Source organism: Phyllobates terribilis, unplaced genomic scaffold (genome assembly GCF_046119375.1).
Source record: "Phyllobates terribilis strain yellow unplaced genomic scaffold, ASM4611937v1 Scaffold_314__1_contigs__length_2217976, whole genome shotgun sequence".
NCBI lineage: Eukaryota > Metazoa > Chordata > Amphibia > Anura > Dendrobatidae > Phyllobates > Phyllobates terribilis.
The window spans coordinates 1,928,127-1,944,500 of NW_027363074.1; positions in this window are offsets into that span (position 1 = coordinate 1,928,127).

The following is a 16,374-nucleotide window of genomic DNA, read 5'->3' on the forward strand; positions in this document are numbered from 1 at the left end:
AATTAGATGGGCCTGATGACCTTATGCCTGGGGGTTCGCCCTTTGCCCCAGGTCGGACCCATTTAAAGTACAGTACCTGGCTACGTGTCCCGGCTGGCTGCAACGGCGGCAAATCGGCTGTCCATCCTCAGTGTAATGATCGGCGGGCCTCCCTCTGAACGACGGGATCCTCCTCCGTCGACGCCACGGGACATCCTCCGGACTGGAAGCCAGCTTGATTGGTCCTGACGGGTCCATCTGTAACGACTGTACGGTCCTGGACAATGCAGCAACACTCTTTGTTAGTTCTTGGACCTGATGGTGCAGGTTTGCAGGCGGGGATGGATTTAGGGCCTGCGCATCAGCCCCCACAAGGTCTGCGGGATAGGGTGCCGCCCCCTGGTGGTAAGGGATGGCTGGGCGCCGGGAAGCTACAGCGCCACCCGGTGCAGGTTCTCGGAGCACCCGGATGGCCCTATCGTTGAACTGTGCAAAAGTCAAATCGGGGTTCTGTAGGGCCATGAGGCGCAGCTGGGTTCTGTGGGCGCTGGACAGCAGACCTTCTATGAACTGGTCAGTCAATAGTTTATCTGTATCCTGCACGCTGCCAGGGTCAGCTTGCTTAATTGCCCCCAAGGCTTCCTGTAAATTTAGGGCATAATCTCGGATGCTATCTTGAGCTCGCTGCTTACATCCATAGAACCGCATTTTGATTTCTGCTGAGGTACGGGTATCAAAGGTGTCCCGTAGACGGGTCAGAACCCCCCTTACAGTCCTTTTCTCCTCAGCTGTCCAAGACTTTACCTCCCGCTGGGCCGCACCAGTTAACTGCCCTATCAGTATGCTTACCTTCTGTTCTTCTGTCAGGGGATAAACTTTGAACAGGCTATGCAGCCTTTCTTTAAAGTCGCCCAAGGTATGCGACTCGCCGGCATACTGGGGCAGCCAGGCCGCTCCGGGGATATAGGCAGGGGTGGATTAAGAGTAGCAAGGGCCCCGGGCAGTTTAGAAGGCGCGGGCCCCCTCCACACAGCTGATTTATCACGTGACATGTCACATGATCCCCTGTGATAGATCATGTGATAGTTCATGGGAAATTAATTTGGCATAATATTAATTGTGCTGCCTCATCTGAGAGCAGCACAATATTGGGGCAGATACCCTGATTCCAGCGATGTGTCACTTTATCAGCTACTTGTTGCCATTTTGAGAAAATCACCGTTTTATCTGCTGCAGATCTAGCAGCTCTCTGAATGCTGCGCTCTGTATAGCCCCACCCACACCACTGATTGGCAGCTTTCTGCCCATGCTCAGTGTACACAGAAATCTACTGATCAGTGATGGGGGTGGGGTCCTACAGAACTTACTAGTCATCTAGTGATAATTACCTTCTGACAAATCAATGATTTTATCAAAACAACACTAAACAGCCCAGTAAGTGACACATTACTGGAATCAGTGCCTCTAACCCTACATTATGCTGCTCTCAGATTAGGTGGCAAAAACCTGATGACAGATTCCCTTTAAAAGAGCTGTAAAGACAAAAAAGTTTGTATTAAAAAAAATACAAGCCATTTGTTAAATTAACTTTTTTTCATTGTTAATTCACGTTAGACTGTATCTTCAACACTTTTGTCAGCAGGTCTTATTACAGACTCTGAATAGGGCAGCTCTCTCCCTCTCCCTCAGCAGAAAGTCACAGCATGGTTAAAAAACTGGATCTTTTATGATTTTCTCATAATAAATAAAAAAGGACATGCAAGTCCTCCAAACTATTTTTCGTTTCTCTATAGGGGAGGTCCTAAATCTTTCTTGCTCTTTAGTTGATCACATGTCAAAAATGCAAAGCATTTACTATGAACTCGCCTAAAAAAATATACACTTGGAGAGTAATATCATCATCTACATGTAAATATTCCTTGACTCTAAGGGCTCGCTCACACTGTCGTATAACACGGCCGAATGCTATGTGATGTTTTATCGGATAGGACTCGGCTCTATGTTATACTATGGGACAGTGCGATTATTGGCATGAGAAAATAATCTCATTCGATATTCGGACCATGTGCACCCATACAAGTCTATGGGTGCACGTAAAACATTGGACTGCACTCGGACGTCATCCAAGTGCAGTCCGATGAACACTCACAGAGACTATGGAGAAGATGGAGAAAGTAAGTTCTCCATCTTCTCCATATCTGTGCTGCGAGAGAATCGGATCACACTCAGTTGAAGCTCTGACAGAGTTTGAGCCGAGTGTCATTAGCATAATTGGCCCTATTCTCTTGCATGAGAGAATATATGGCTTAGTGAGTGGACCCTAAAACTGAATAGTAGTGACGGACAGGCACCACACAAGCGGGATCCATGTAGCTCTCAGATGTCATGTAGGTAGGGCTTCATTCCATGGGGTAGAGCTTAATTTCAAGGTATATAAAAAAATGGACTTCAAATAAAAATTAAATAAACACAAAAAGCACTAATTGAATTATTTTTTTCATATTTATGTTTGCAGCCCCTTTAAAAACCCTTTGAGGACCAAGGCACATATATGTCCCATAGTTTTAAACTGGAAAAAAAATTGATTGAATAAAATTTAAGGTCCTCCAAGGTTTAAGTAGGTCATAAATTCATATGAATACTTGCTCATACAATTGCACATGCCAAAAGATGAAGAAGAACAGAATCAAAAATATGACATTAAGTGGAACACTTACAGGTATTCAAGGTGAAAGAGACCAGCAAAGGCATCGTCTCGAATGACAGTAAATGAGTTAGAATTCAGCAAGCTGAAAATGAAGACAGCAGGTTAGAAGCGAACCAGACTTTATGGTGCTCAGAATTAGTCAAGCAGAATTTATTGACTGCTCTTGCAAAACACTGAGACTCCCGCTGTGTATAGATGGCTCCGTGCGGCCTCCCGCTGTGTATAGATGGCGCCGTGCGACCTCCCACTGTGTATAGATGGCGCCGTGCGGCCTCCCGCTGTGTATAGATGGCACCGTATAGATGGCTACGTGCGGCCTCCTGCTGAGTATACGTGTATAGCTGGCTACGTGCGGCCTCCTGCTGAGTATAGATGCCGCACGGCGCTCCCCCCAGAGACAGCAGGAGGCCGCACAGCGCCATCTATACTCAGCGGGAGACCGCACGTAGCCATCTATACACAGCAGGAGGCCGCACGGCGACATCTATACTCAGCGGGGGGCCGCACGTAGCCATCTATACACAGCGGGGGGCGCACGTAGCCATCTATACACAGCGGGGGGGCGCACGGCGCCGTCTATAAACAGCGAGGGGCCGCACGTAGCCATATATACACAGCGGGAGGCTGCACGGAGCCCCCCCAGAGACATCAGGAGGCCGCACGGCGCCAACTATACTCAGCAGGAGGCCGCATGCAGTCATACACACACACAAACATATACAGACACGCATAAACACATTTGAAACACAAAAATACATACAAACAGGCATCACACAATGACATCTGCCCACACACACACACACACACACACAAACAGACAGACATCACACACACACACACCTGCCCACACACACACCTGCCCACACACACACACCTGCCCACATACACATCTGTGTGTGTGTATGTATAGTGTGTGTGTGTGTGTATAATGTGTGTGTATGTATACTGTGTGTGTATGTATAGTGTGTGTGTGTGTGTGTATAATTTGTGTGTGTGTATTTTTTTTTTAAGTTAAAAACAAGTAAAATGCTTGTGGCATCAATATCAAGACTCCAGATATAAGGGCCTATTCACACTGAATTTTGCAATGCATTCATCTCCTCTTTCCAGGCTTCTATCTAAATCCCTGAAAAATGGCATTCAGATGTGCCTTGACATAGCCATTGATTTGAACAAAGGCAAACCGAGGCTAAAGTCTGAATCTTTAGGCTCCATTTTCTCTGCTTTCAGATGTCTCATTTCAGACAGCACAATCCTGAATTTCAGGGATTCAGTTGTAAGCCTTGTGTAAAGACCTGAATGCAGCGCTGAATGTAGTGTGAATAGGTCCTTACATCCTACACCACCTCAGGGGATTGTTGTTATGGAGTATTGCCCCTGGGTGGCCGCAGTTATGACCACCACCAGGGCTCGCGGTCACCCACCCTAACTTTGGTATTCTGGGGAGCTGGTATAATGAATATCTGAGAAGAGCCCTAGAGAAGCAAGAACATTGGACAACCAAGAGGTGGTGGCCTCAAGTCAGGTGTAGTGTTCAACAGGGCAAGACTTTCTAACCTGCCCACACACACACACACACACACATATACACACACACACCTGCCCACACAGACACACACACACACCTGCCCACACAGACACACACACACCTGCCCACACACACACACACACACACACCTGCCCACACACATACACATCTGCCCACACACACACACACACACACACCTGCCCACACACACACACACACCTGCCCACACACAAACACACCTGCCCACACACAAACACACCTGCCCACACACACACCTGCCCACACACACACACACCTGCCCACACACATACACACCTGTCCACACACACACACCAACACCTGCCCACACACACACACACCTGCCCACACACACACACACACCTGCCCACACACACACACACACCTGCCCACACACACATCTGCCCACACAGACACCTGCCCGCAAACACACACACACACCCATATACACACACCTGCCCACACACACACCTGCCCACACACACACACACACCTGCCCACACACACACCCACACCTGCTCACACAGACACCTGCCCACACACACACACACACACACACACATATACACACACACACATATACACACACACACCTGCCCACACAGACACACACACATATACACACACACACATATACACACACACACACACCTGCCCACACAGACACCTGCCCCCACAGACACCTGCCCACAAACACACACACACCTGCCCACGCACACATCTGCTCACACACACACACACTCACCATCCCCCGGCTCAATTCCTCCTGCCTGCTCTCTCTCTTTTCCGGTGCAGCACTGCAGGCCGGGGCGCACTGTGTGACGTCACAGCTAGGAGACACAGCCGCGCACAGGGCCATGTCTCCTAGCAGTGACGCGGCCGGGCCAGCACAGGGAAGTTAACTGCTGCAGTGCTGGCCCGGCCGATGAAGAAGTAGCGGTGGCCGCTGCTGGGGGAGCAGTCCAGGCCCCCCCCTCCCGCCACTGCTACCGCTATGTGCCGCGGCGGCCCGCACATATAATGAGGGCAATCCGGCATTAGACACCCCGCCTGGAGCCGTGGACCCCCTGCAGGCTCAGGGCCCTGGGCGGTCGCCCGGATTGCCCTCATTATAATCCGCCTATGGATATAGGGCATGGAAAACGGCATCACAGCTGCAGCGGCTACGCTGGTGGTAGAGGGTCCCTCCGCGTCCGACATCTTCCTCCCTCCTAATTAACCGTGGCCTACCTTCTGGCGATCCTCTTCTGTAGGCCGCGGCTTCCCTCGCGATGCTCTGGGAGAGGACCTTGCGTTGCTCGGTGATGACGTCGGCATCCGCTGGATCTCCATCCACGACCTTGAGCAGCGTCTCAGCGTAGGGCGGGGCTTCAGGTCTCACGCGTTTTTGGACGTCCACGCCCCTCTTCTTCCCGCGCGTTGTCCCGAAGATGGCGCCCGATGGCGGGAAACGGCTCCGATTGGCGGGAAATGGCCCCAAATGGCGGGAAACTTCACTCAGATATGTATAGAGTCTTTTCCAGGCACGCAATACCCGTTTGTGGCGGGTTGGTCACAATTCTGCCGACTACGCCAAAGCTGACTCCCCCCCTGGGCCGTGGGGTACCCGGAACCGGGCCTTCTAGTGTACGGTGCTGATGGGGGTAGTAGTGGCAACCCGATCCCGTGGCTCAGGGTGGTCAGACCAAATGGTGGCAGTCTATTTATCAGTGTTTTGAATGTCCGACTACGCCACCCGTGGATTGCGGTTGGAGATAACCGCCGCTGCAAGGCAGACCGCTGAGGCTGGTGCTGGTGTGCAGCACAGGGGTAGGATAACTCCCCATGGGAAGAGTGTAGCCTCAGGGCAGTGTAGGTGGATGTTGGGGGTGATAGTGCAGGCCGCAATAGTAAGAGTTCAGAGTCCGCTTCAAACAGTTCAGGGTCTTTATTGTAGATATTATTAATGGCCCAACAGTACCGGTTAGGAATGGGCCTGGGTGTCTGAGAGCAATCGGGCGAGCCCCACTGGTCAGGGTGAGTGTGTAGGCCTACCGTTCTCTCTATGCTCTTTCTGACTATCCCCCTTTTCGTGGTGTAATAGCCCACGTCCCTGAGCTGGCCGTGTACTTCTCTCCTGTATGGCTTGCGACTCAGGCCTTGGGTACCTGTTTGTTGCTCCTCGATGTACTGGTCCCTCTGTGTGGCGGAGCCTCCAGGCTTCTTAGGCCAAGGGACCTGAAATCCCTCGCAGCTTGGTTCTCTGCTGCTGGGCTTGTAACCCTGACAGCCTCGGACCCCAATGTCCAGTAGATTGGTTCTCTGCCAGGACCGGCTCTCGTCGCCTCTGTCCCTGGCTTGCAGTTTCTCCTCTGCCTCACGGACTCCTCAGCAACAGCTGAACTGTCCCTCCTTCTCTGGGACTAGTCTCACTCCTGAGCTAGGTCTTCCAGTTCTCTCTAACCCTGCCCCCAGTTCCAGCTTTTATAGGGGCAGCCAGCTCCCCCTGCTGGCCTGGGACAGGAGGTGCTGTATGCTAATTGTCCCTAACTAGGGGACCTCCCTCCTGCTTTCAGAAACAGATTATTGTTTGTGGCATCCAGGCCTGGGGTGACACACACACACTGCTCTATATTTAGTATGATGCCCCCACTCCTCCATATATATAGCATGATAGTCCCACTGCTCCATATACAGGTGCATCTCACTAAATTAGAATATCATCAAAAAGTTAATTTATTTCAGTTCTTCAATACAAAAAGCTGTCTTTCAGCTCATCTGCATTGTTGGGTCTGGTGTCTCTCATCTTCCTCTTGACAATACCCCATAGATTCTCAATAATAGATTCTCTATGGGGTTAAGGTCAGGCGAGTTTGCTGCCAATCAAGCACAGTGATACTGTTGTGTGTAAACCAGGTATTGGTACTTTTGGCCGTGTGGACAGGGGCCAAGTCCTGCTGGAGAATGACATTTTTATCTCCAAAAAGCTTGTCGGCAGAGGGAAGCATGAAGTGCTGTAAAATGTCCTGGTAGCCGGCTGTGCTGACTTTGGTCTTGATAAAACACAGTGGACCTACACCAGCAGATGACATGGCCTCCCAAACCATCACTGATTGTGGAGCCTTCACACTAGACCTCAAGCAGCTTGGATTGTGGACTCTCCACTCTTCCTCCAGACTCTGGGACCTTGATTTCCAAATGAAAATTGGAACTCTAGGACCTTGTGGAGTGTGTCAATGACTGCCTTCTGGACATCTGTCAAGTCAGCAGTCTTCCTCATGATTGTGGAGCATACTGAAACAGTATTGAAGAACTGGAATAAATTAACTTTTTGAAGATATTCTAATTTAGTGAGATGCACCTGTATATACTATGATGGTCCCACTGCCCCACATACATATAGTATAATGGCCCCACTACTCCATATGTAGTATGATGGACCCACTACTCCAGATATATAGTAGGATGGCTCCACTGCCCGATCATTTAAAAAAATATCTCACTTAATCCTGATTCCCTACATCACGGCCTCTGTCTCCTCTTCCATGGCGGGACAGCAGAGCAGAGCGATGCAATGATGTCACCGAGCCACCTGCGTGAGGATGCTGACATCTCGTTAACCGCAGGCCTATGGCGATCTGTGGCATATGAAAGAGATAGTGATAGGGCAGGGAGCTTGTGTCCCACTGCTTTATCATGCGACGCCTCTGCATAAGAGACATTAGGGCTACATTAGCTACGTCACAGAAGACACTGGAGCTGGAGTATATAGAATAGGAGACACTGGGGCTGGCGTATATTCATCACAGGATACATTGGGGCTAGAGCATATACATCACAGAAGAAGCTGGAGTATATAGAATAGGAGACACTGGGGCTGGAGTATATAGAATAGGAGACACTGGGGCTGGCGTATATTCATCACAGGATACATTGGGGCTAGAGCATATACATCACAGAAGAAGCTGGAGTATATAGAATAGGAGACACTGGGGCTGGAGTATATAGAATAGGAGACACTGGGGCTGGCGTATATTCATCACAGGATACATTGGGGCTAGAGCATATACATCACAGAAGAAGCTGGAGTATATAGAATAGGAGACACTGGGGCTGGAGTATATAGAATAGGAGACACTGGGGCTGGCGCATATACAGTTCTGCTCAAAAGTTTACATACCCCGGCAGAATTTTTCCTTTCTTGGCCTTGTTTCAGAAAAAATGAATGATAACAAAAACACTTTTTCTCCACTCATGGTTATTGGTTGGGTGAAGCCATTTACTGTCACATTTCTGTGTTTTCTCTTTTTAAATCTTAATGACAACTAGTGATGAGCGAGCATGCTCGCTACTGCTCGGTGCTCGCCCGAGTATCTCACTGCTCGAGATGCTCTGCGCTCACCGAGTATTTCCGGGTTGGTCGGGCGGGAAGTCGGGACCCATCCCTGCATGTTTGGTGCTCTTTACAGAGCCAATGAACATGCAGGGATTGCCTGCCATGCACTGTAATGCCATAGCCATGTTGGTTGTGGGCATTACAGTGATTGGCTGGCTGCACAGCGTCATCAGGTCTATATCTGACCTGGCACCGCCATGCTCATCACAGTCACTCCGGATCAGACAGTGTAGGGAGAGCTGCTGCTGCGTTAGGGAGAGATTTGATCGTGCATTAGGTAGTGTAGTGAGAAAAACCGCACATTACACATATACATCTCAACAAACAGTCCTTCTGAGGACTAATCCATCTGCAGAGATATCAGGCAGGCAGTGTAAATAGGCAGGCAGGCAGTGTATATAGCAGACTGCAGTGCATATAGCACAAGAGGCTCCATTCCAATTCTGCCTTCTGCTGCTGTTAGATATTTCTATACAAAGGCCCAGGTCTCAGGGGCGAGGAATACTTTTCTTTGGATCTTAATCCTCATTATTTGCTTATAAAGCAATCCAGAGAACACCGTTTTTCTGCACCATTTGCTTGTTGGCACTGCAGAATACAGCCAGGTCCTTTCCATATTAGAGCGCTAGAAATCCAGCTATTTAAAACTGTGTTTTCTCCGTCACACAGATCACATATACGTTGTCAGAAAATACTGCCATTTCTGGCCTCCATTTTTTCAGTGTATCAGTGAAGCAATTCACAGCAGTTTGCTGTTCACACTACTTACCTACAGGCCAGGTATTTAAAACTCTGTTTTCTCCATCACACCGATCACATATAACTTCGCTTCAAACTCAATCATTTGTAGTGAGCGTGGAAGATACTGTCCTCCATTTAAAATGGGCAAGGCACGTGGCAAGGGACGGGGAACTGGACGTGATGGTAATGGTGCATGCAGAGGCCGAGGACAAGGCCGTGGGCAAGCCGAAATTGTGCCACAACAAACACCCACATCTTCTCGCCTGACCTTCCTGTCCCAATTTCTAGGGGACCGCAGCACACCACTATTGAACCCAGATCAGTGTCAAAAGGTTGTTGGTTGGATAGCGGATAATGCTTCCAGTCACTTAGCCACCACCACCACCACCACCCTGTCTTCCACACGGTCAAGTCTCAGTAGCCATGAGTCTGGACCTCATATTCCTCACCCTGATCCTCCTTCCTCCCACCATGCCGAGTACCCAGAGACAATTGATCCCACACTTGGACAATCTGAAGAGCTGTTCACTTTTCCATTTATAGATTCGGGCCTCTCGCCCGGTCCACTTGAAGCGGGGCAAGAGGAGATCACGTGTAGCGATGCCCAAATATTTGAGCAGCCACGGTCACACGAAGGCGACGGTGGGAAACTGTCATAAGAGGTGGACGATGATGAGACACAATTGACAGAAAGTCAGGAATAGTACCAGGGTGCAGAAGTGGGAGACGAGGTGGTGGATGATATAGTAACTGACCCAACCTGGCAGGAGGACATGCAGAGCAAGGACAGCAGCACACAGGGGGAGGGAGGCAGAGCACCCCAACAGGCAGGAAGAAGCAGTGTGGTGGCCGCAGACAGAAGGCAGGCTACCGTTTCCCGTAACACCAACATGAAGGAAGTTGCCACTACAACTGTTAGGTCTTCCCGAGTCTGGTTGTTTTTTAAAGACTCTGCCGATAACTCCAAAAAGGCCATTTGCATCACGAGCCAGACCAGCATCAGCAGGGGTGGCAAAACGACCAGCCTGACCACCACCAGCATGATGAGGCACATGGCAGCAAAGCACTCGACTTTGTGGGCCGAACACCAGGGTCCAGGAACAGTGTCTACAGGTGGCACCATTGCTTCTTCTGCTGTTGTGCATGCAAGTCAATCCCCTGTCCATAGTGCATGCAAAGATGCCTCCTGCCCTGCTCCTGTCATTGCACACTCTCAAGTAGCAGCATCAGGAAGCACGTCCATGTCCTTGTCCCAGCGCAGCGTTCAGTTGTTCATACTCCAGTCCTTGGAATGCAAGCGCAAATATGCAGCCAACGTCCCACAGGCCACACTACTAAATTCTCACAATTCACGACTGCTTGGCTCGAAATGTTGCCTTTTAGGCTTGTGGAAACAGAAGCATTCCGCAACCTGATGGCGGCGGCCGTCCCTCGGTACTCTGTCCCCAGCCGCCACTATTTCTCCCAGTGTGCCGTCCCCACATTACACAAGCAAGTGTCCCAAAACATTAGCCGTGCCCTCAACAACGCAGTTACCGGTAAAGTCCACCTAAACACGGACACGTGGACAAGTGCTTGTGGGCAGGGACGGTACATCTCGCTGATGGCACACTGGGTTAACATAGTGGAAGCCGGGACCCAGTCGGACCTTGGGACGGAACACGTCCTCCCGACGCCAAGGATTGCAGGCCCTAGGTCAATCAGGGTTGCCCCCACGGTCTACAGCTCCTGAACCTCATGCTCCTCAGCCTGCTCCTCCTCCTCAGCCTCCATCTCCGAAATGACCACATCAGTCACAAGCTGGAAGCACTGCAGCACTGCCTCGGCCAAGCGGCAACAGGCTGTGCTGAAGCTAATATGCTTAGGTGAAAAAACACACAATGCTGAAGAGTTATGGACAGCTCTGAAAGAGCAGGCAGATCTGTGGCTCAAACCGCTGAACCTACAGCCAGGCATGGTCGCGTGTGACAATGGCTGGAACCTGGTGGCGGCTCAGAGGCGAGGCGAGCTCACACATGTACCATGCCTGGCCCATGTGCTTAACCTCGTGGTTCAGCGGTTACTCAAATCCTACCCGGAGCTGCCGGATCTGCTTGTTAAAGTATGCCGCCTGTGTGCCCATTTTAGAAAGTCAGCTACAGCTTCCGCTGCCCTTGCAGTGTTTCAGCAGCGTTTGCAGCTTCTGGCTCACAGACTGGTGTGTGATGTCCCCACACGTTGGAACTCTACATTGCAGATGTTGGGAAGGATTTGTGAGCAGAAGAGGGCAGTTGTTGAGTACCAGCATCAAAAAGGCTATCGGTATTCAGTTCAGACTCCACACATAAGACCTCAGTAGTGGACGTGGATGTCAGACATATGTACCATCCTCCAAAACTTTGAGGACTCCACCAAGATGGTGAGCGGCGATGACGCCATAATTAGCGTCACCATCCCGCTTCTCTGTCTTCTGAAACGCTCTCTGCTCACAATCAAAGATGATGCATTGCAGGCGGAGAATGATAAGATGGAGCAATTAACCATACAGGGTGATTACACACAGCCAAGCCTCATCTCATCCCAACGTGGATTGGGTGACAATGAGGAAGAGGAGGAGGAGGAAGGACAGGAACTAGTTTCATGCACTATAGACGGTGCTATCTGCACAGCTGTCATACCGTCTGTTCAGCGTGGATGGCCAGAGGACAGAGAGGAGGAGGAGGAGAGCATGGTCAGTCATCCTCTTGGTGAGGACACGGAAGTCTTGCCTGTTAGTAGTCTGGCACGCATGGCTGAGTTTATGTTATGCTGCCTTTCCCATGACCCTCGCATTCTCAAAATTTTAGGTCATTACTGGTTGGTGACACTTCTAGACCCACTCTACAAGGAGAACTTTATATCTCTTATTCCTGAGGCGGACAGGTGTACAAAAATGAGGCAGTACCAGAAGGCCCTTGTTGCGGACCTATTAAAAAAATTCCCATCTGAAAACGCTGGAGGCAGAGGGCACACTTCGTTCGACAACCAAGGAGTACAGGCGAGAGAGACACAACTTCAATCCAGCAGAGGCAGGGGAACACTGTCAAAGTTCTGGGAGAGTTTTCTCAGACCCTCCCATCGCACAGGCCCTGAGGCGCAGGGTACTCTCACAAGGAGTGCAAAGTTTGGGAAGATGCTGAGGGAGTACCTTGCCGTACCGTACCAACGTCCTCCGTGATTCCTCTGTGCCTTATAAATATTGGGTATCCAAGCTAGATATGTGGAATGAACTGGCTCTCTATGCCTTGGAGGTCCTGGCCTACCCTGCTGCCAGCGTTTTATCAGATCGGGTTTTTAGTGCCGCTGGTGGAATTATAACTGATAAGCGCATCCTCCTGTCAACTGAAAATGCTGACAGGCTGACTCTTATAAAAATGAACAAGGGCTGGATTGGGCCAGACTTCTCAACACCACCGAATGATAGTGACGCGCCCCCTGGGCCATGTTCAGGGGATACCCGGAGCCGGATCTGGATAGGGGTAGTAGTCCTTGTGGCGGTGACCCGGTCCGTGCCCAGGGTGTCAAACTAAGTGGCAGTCTATGGCAGTAGATGTTAACTTGATCGACTACGCCACCCGTTGAGTGCGGCTTTGAAGCCGCCGCTGCAGAACAGTCCACTGAGGCCAGGTGTATCAGGATGTGCAGCGTGGTGGTATAACCCCCAACGGGAGGGGTATGGCCTCAGGGCAGCAGATGCGGATGATGGGGGTAGTTGTAGTGTAGAAAGGAGAGTCAGACGTGGGATGCAGTTTCAGGGTTTTTACTCACGGGTGTTCCTTTGGTCACTCTGGCCTTGAGTGACCACCCGAGCCGTGCTGCGTCCACCAGGTCCTCGACTCGGCCAACCCCCAGGCAGTTCCGGAGCGTGGTCCTGAGCTTCCCTCTCTCCTCTCTTTCTCCTGGCCGTCCCCACCAGGGATCCACCTTTGGCCGGCTCCCTCGGGTCTCTTGGTGGTTAAACCTTCTCTGGGTTCCCTGACCCTATACTTGGTGTGCCTTTCTGGTGGATTTGGTGGGCGTCGTGGCAAATCTTGACCATGACCTCCGGTTCCTGGCTGAGGATGATTGACCTCCACCAGCTTGGGTTCCGGTACCCGTGTCCGCCAACCCTTCACCCTTCTGGCTTAATTCTGGGTTCTCAGGGTTCCCTCTTGTCTTCCACTCTGGGCCTTCCTTCTTCCTCTCTCCTCACTGCAGGCCTAGCCCTGGAGCTGGGCCCAGACGGAGCCACAGCTCCTGTCAGCCCTCCTGGCTGAACTCTTCCTCAGCTCCTAAAAAGACCCTGTCCTAAGATGGTGCCCACCTTATATACTCCCTCTATGTGTGAGCCCAGGTGACCATCACCCAATGAGCTCCTAGCTTTACCCAGAGTGCTCCCCCTATCTGCCCCTACACTACTGGGATGTTCCACCCCCCTTCCCACTCCAGCCAGGGACAGACGCTGTCGTACCTGCACATATATACTTGGTGGGAGTACCGTAGTTCTGTCCCCCGGAAATGGGATGTATGTAGTGCATGCAGCCTACTCAGCTCAGTTCCACACTCCATCCTTACCCGGGAGTGGAATACCACACCTCTGGGTTGAGGTGCAATACCCCTGTAGCAGCCGAGTCCTCAGGGTGCTACATTCCCCCCTGGTAAATCACAGCACGTCCTCGGGCTGTAAAAGAATAAAAACATACCAAAACATACAATTTTTTTTCATAACATCCATAAACATATAAAACATTATATACATTATCAGCAGCATAAAACTTTTTCATAATAAACTTTTCATTGTAAACATTCTTGTTCCTCCGGCCACGGTGCAACTTGTGACCGGGTAAAGTGCAACAGTCTCTTTTAGAAAAAACACAGTTTCCTATAAAACCGGTAGGGGGCGCCTTAGGAAGCGCAACTATATACAAGGGGTTATGGCCGCTCTCAGTCCTCGGCCAGTGGGGATAAGGATTGGCTGTTCACAGTCCTCAGCCTGTTAAGGGATAGGGGACACACGGGTAACAGTTCACACTTGTCCCAACGGGGACTATACTTTTCTGGCAACAGTTCCTGTACCCTTACGGGTAACTATTTACAGTTCCACTTTACCGTACTTCAGTAACGGCGTCCTCCTGCTCCTTCTCGCGGGTAGGCTTCAGACCCGTCCGGGTCCTCTTGTCCTTCCTCACACCGCAGCTCTTCCTCCGTCAACCGGTGTACATGAAGGGCGTAGGGTCCTTTGGCACATTGATGCCGGGTAAAGGTGACCTCGTCACCCAGGTATAGGTCACGACCTCTGTGTCCCTCCGGCAGATGGCTCTCGACGTCCCTGCGGGTCACAAAGACGTCGCCGGGGGTGCGGTGGTCCCGGATGAAGCCCCAACCATGCTGCAGTTGGAATTTGATTACAGTCCCGGTGGCACGGGGACCATGGGCTGCACGGGGGTTCCGTCGGGTCCGGCTCTTCTGCTCTGCACTCTGTACTTGCAGCCGCTCCTCGCGGACCCGCCTCTCTCTCCGTTCCCTGTCGAAGACCTCCAATTGCTGCCGGCAGCACTCCGCACGCTCAGCTGCGGCCGCCCGGGTTTCTTGAGTGAACCCGATGAGGTCTCCTCCAGTGGGGTCCCACGCGAACTGCGCCTCCTCCAACGAGAGTGGGGTGATCTTGACAGGCGCCGGAGCCGGAATCAGGGGCTCGCACAGGGGTCCTTCCTTCCGGAGTCGGAGATGGTAGTACTCCGGTGGCCACACAAAGGGCTGCCCATCCGGGCAAGTGTGTTGGGCGAATAGGTCTTCACCCAGGTGCGGCACTGTGGAAGTTGAGGGCGCGGTGGTGGCAGCGGCGCCCGGGTCTTCCAGGCCTTGCGACCAGGCTTGGGGCACCCTGAAGGTAAAGGGCACCGTGGAGACGGCGGCGCCCGGGGGTACTTGACCTTGCGACCAGGCCGGTGGCTTAGTGGAGGTAGAGGGCGCTGTTGGGTCTGCGGCGCCCGGGGGTACTCGGCCCTGCGACCAGGCCGGTGGCATTTCCTGCTTGGCCGCGCTCAGGGTTGAGGCGCGTGACGTCACAGGGGGCGTGGCCGCGGCTCCTGCCGCTTGAGGCCTAGCTGGGAACGGTGGCGGTGCAGCGACAGGCACGGTAGGGGGAATTTCGGGCTCTGCGACGGGGAGCTGGGGCAGGTTCACGGTTATTAGGCTTGGGGTTGTGACGTCCCCTTTACCTGCCTCCGTCTCTTCAGCTCCTTCCTCGGCGTCGTCTCCGGCCTTCATTCCTCCTGCACCATCCTCAGAGGCGGTCAGACTCCTCGTCTCGGGTGGCGTGCTCCGCTGGCGGGTTCCAGCCTGCTGGGCCATCTCCCTACTCCACTCAGTCAGCATTTCTCGCTGCACCCGGGCCATCCTCCGTGCGAGGCCCTCCAGCGCGGTCTGTGCACGCTCCCGGTCTTGGGGGAGCTGTGCCAGGATCTCCACCAGGCCTAGTGGGGTGGTTGCTTGCAACAGGCTCCTGACCACAGGGTCGGTGCTGCCTGACTCTCCCTCCATCTCCGGGTGCGACCTCTCCAGACTCCTCCAGGCTGCACCCATCCTCGCTCTTTTGTTCTGTATCCGCCCATACTGAGGGTGGTCCCAGGGCAACTCGGTGATTGTCAGTTCCAGGGGCAGTCCCCTCACGCTGATGGACATCTCTATCATTACAGTCTCTGCTGGTGGGGGCGGTTTCCGCTTTTGGCGCCATTCTTGGACCTGGCCCACGATGGGAGGTGGCCTCTTGCCACCCTCTGGCACGCCCATAATGGCGTCCGCTCTGCCAGGGCGGGAAATCTTCTCAGATGGCGGGAATCGTCTCCCAGTGGCGGGAAACTCCGTGGATGGCGGGAAAAGACTGCAGATGACTGGCAAACGGCGGGAAACGATCCGAGATGGCGTCCGATGGCGGGGACCCTCCGGAACCGGCGGGAGACTTCTTTTTGAGGTAAATGTGAACTTTTCTTCAGGCACGCAGTACCCGGTGGTTGCGGGCACGTAATC